General features: G+C 46.6%; 1 pseudogene; it reads left to right on the top strand.

Moving 5' to 3' along the window:
- The first annotated feature begins 1136 nt into the window (after positions 1 to 1136).
- On the top strand, positions 1137 to 1574 carry LOC146783976 (histone H2B pseudogene; annotated as a pseudogene).
- Positions 1575 to 3588: the final 2014 nt, after the last annotated feature.

Below are 3588 nucleotides of genomic sequence, written 5' to 3'. Positions count from 1 at the left end.
CCAGGGCTTTAGGTAGGCCAGGTCCTGTTGTTTCTCAGCACTGGCAGTGCACCGGCAGTTCTAAAAAGCAGGTGGTGAGACGGGTCCCTATCGGGCTCTCCATTTTTGCCTTCATCATCAGGGTGAAAAATAAATCCTAACTCTGCAGCAGTACCACGCTTAAATGGCTTTCATGTAACTAGGAAGAGACTCGTAGTACTTGCACAGTCTCATCATTTCAGAACTGAAGCATTTTATGACGAAGCCATAGTTGTTGCTTATCTTATGTGTTTCCAACATTATGCAACTAAGAACCATTGACAAAGCCAATAGTCCTGGCTTATTGTAGGTGTAATGTCACATGTTATGTTTCTGGGTGCAATGACAGAAGCAGCATAATACCAGTCGGGCGTCACACTATGCTAAGCACAGATTTTAAGTTTATGTGTTTTAAGCCTCGCCCTTAATTACATTGACCACGCCCATTTAAGAGATACCCCCGCCAACCCCCCAATTTTTCATCCCACTTCAAGCTCTGACCAGCCCGAAACTTTTCTGAGCAGCACCCATCTGCAACGAAAAAACATTTTCTTAGGACAATTCGGCAAATCTGCATAGGAAAGAAAACATTGGTTTTGCGCACGAAGCCACTTAAAATTAAATTAAAAAATGAGCTGACACAGCATTCAGGCATTTCCTACCTACATTAAATAGCATGTATCTAAGCCTGGACATGTGTAAACTCTACCCAACACAATACTTACAAGGAAGGGGCCGCGAATGGGAGGGGTGGTCCTTTCCGCTTTCGTTTTGGAGACCATGGGACTATGACTAGGTACAATTTCCTACTTTCTTGAGAAACTACTGATACGTTTGAAATGGCTCTATTAACCTGGAATTTTTCAAACAACGTGAAAATAAACTGTAAACATCACCAGTAGCTCTTCACGCTTGATTTAGAAGAAATACTTATTTTGATCTAGTTGAGGTAAAAAGGGCTTAGCTACTCACCTCTGAATTTCTGTACCGCTGGCGACAATATTTCCAACGCGCAAGACACTTCACAAAAGACCACTAAGACGTAATTTGCATCATATACACGTATATAAGTAGCTAGCGCTGGGCGCGGGGATCAGAGGCCTGGCGGAGCTGAGAGGATGGCGAAGTCCGCGAGGAACCGGCACCCCGGAAAGCGGGCGTGTAAGCAGAAGGTGGGACGCACCCTGAAGAAGGTAAAGAAGGCGGCCTCGCACCCCAAGGTGGCGCGACGTAAACCGAAGAGGGATTCCTTCTCTCTGTACGTGTCGCGGGTGCTGAGGCACGTGCACCCAGGTGTCAGCATCTCCTCGGAGGCTATGTCCATGGTGAACTCTACGGTGACGACGATATGTGAGAGCCTGGCGCAAGAGGCGGAGCGTCTGGTCCGCTACAGCCGGCGCAAGACTCTAACCAGCCGGGAGCTACAGAGCGCTGTGCGGAGCCTCGTTCCGGGGGAGCTGGGAAAGCACGCCGACTTCGAGGGCACCAAGGCCCTCGCCACTTACAACACTGCTAACAACCCCCCACAATCTGAGAGTGCGACTGCCTGCCAGTAGTCGCTGCCTTCCTGGGGTGCAGCAGGTGGCTTGTGGCAAATTGTGGGTCGCACCCCCTTGTTCCTGGACTTCGACTCTGCAGGGCCCCTACAGGAGACAAGATATGTTCGCCCCCTATCTCCGGACACTATCAAAGGTTTCCATTCAAAGTTTCTTGGTGGAAGACATTGAAAATAAATACTCTTTAGCCAGTGGTGCGCTCAATATTTCAGCATTTACTCCATAGATAGGTTATGTGTTGTTGGTGGCTCAAACGTTTCTGACACTCACCTGGCCAGTATCTAAAACGAACTACCGTGCCATGGCTCGCAAAATCAACATTTTGGAAAGTAAGCTGTTTTATTTTCAAATATTTATTTTTGGAAGTTGAAAAAACAGTAGGACACTAGAAATGCCATTGCTTAGCAGGCCCTCTTCAGTTCCAACAGGCATCACCCCCTTTCCCAGTGTTAATGGTGTGTTTGCATCCTGAGTGCCAGGCTGACACGGGATGAGCGCTGGGTATTTTGCTCTCCCCTCTATGGCCTCTCATATGTGTACATTAATGACTGGAGGTGGTTGGTCTGAATTTCCCTAAGTTGCACCCAACCAGCAGGATAGTGCCGCAAGGGATGTAAGTGGCAGTGATGTGTACTGAAAGGGTGGAGAGCTGGAGATGAGGGCGTGAGGTAGGACAGTTTTCAGAGTTGGTTGGCATTTTTAAGGCCTTCAGATCTGCAAGGGCATTGAGGTCTGTGTTCTATGTAAAGAGATAATGCATTCATGCAGCACATGCATAGCTATGGACTATCCCCTTTCAGTGGGTTGTACGTGTGGCCCGGTCTCTCATTTTTGTCCCACAATGCATTGCTTTCTGCGCCACATAGTTACACTTTTCTCTAGCATCTGCCAGCCGCAGGCTTCAGTTCCTGTCTGATGGTTCAGGAAGCTCAATTTATCTTGCAAAGCTCTGTGCAGAGTTTACAGGCTCCACAAGGTTTTTTATTTTATATAAGGTACTAGAGAGACCAATTGAATAGGATGATGGAACATCTCACACTTAGGAACACAAAACTGTGTTTATGCTTCCAGATAGAACAAGATTTCAAACACCAGTGAGGTGAGGTGTGAGGTGGCAAGGGGTTAGCAGAACTCCTCTAAGGTGTGAAAGAGGAGTGTGGTGCAGTTACTGAGCTTCCTGACCCACTCTAATTAGTGGAAAGAACAGTGTTCTACCATTGGAAGAAAGGGGGTGGTACATGCAGATGTGGTCCTGAAGGGCTGGTTCATTCTGCTGGGGAAGGACAGCGGGGAAGTGTGGATAGATCTACAGTTTCGGGGTCTGGGCACATTCATCACTCCCATGGAAAGGAAATGTATGAGAGATGTTTCCTGGTTTTTTCCTACTCCAGAGGCCCAGCTTCTACACATTAGGGAGAGGAGACACTGCCCAGTAGCAGGCTTGGTGTATTCCTCTCATCCTTCCCAAAGCAGCAAACATGTTTTGCATTGGATTTTTGTGAAACTCCAGATGCTTGATCCAGTTATGGACAGGAAAACTTTTTTTTATAGGGGCCTGGGTAAGAAACATGATTATGACTTAGACCGTGTGCGCAAGATTCATGTGTATGTCCTTTTAAGTCAATATACTGGAAGATTCACTTTAAAGTTGACATTTTTTGATAAAAATAAGTTGAGTTGGTGTGGCTACTCATCCCAGTCCCTACTTTGATGTGGTAGCCTGTTCTGTTGCTTGGTGGAACACCTTAGCATATATTCTGCACAGATTTCAGAAGAGGTATCCAACCATTGTGTTACCATATTTGAAAAATAATTTGTGAGAACATTTCTTCTAAGTCCTGCCTTCCACTGGCTTACGAGTGGCCTTGATACCACACACTCACATCTTCTAGTGTTGAAAATGGCCCATTCAATGGGATAGCCAGTCAAGAAGGTGATAGAAGGGAGTGCACACTGTCTTGACCTCTCATTCGCCCTTTGCCCAATACCTGTATCATGCCAAGTGGGTTTATTT

This window comes from Triturus cristatus, chromosome 11 (assembly GCF_964204655.1).
Source record: "Triturus cristatus chromosome 11, aTriCri1.1, whole genome shotgun sequence".
Taxonomy (NCBI): Eukaryota; Metazoa; Chordata; class Amphibia; order Caudata; family Salamandridae; genus Triturus; species Triturus cristatus.
The sequence above is the reverse complement of the archived record's forward strand: the minus strand, read 5'-3'. Positions and strand labels throughout refer to the sequence as shown.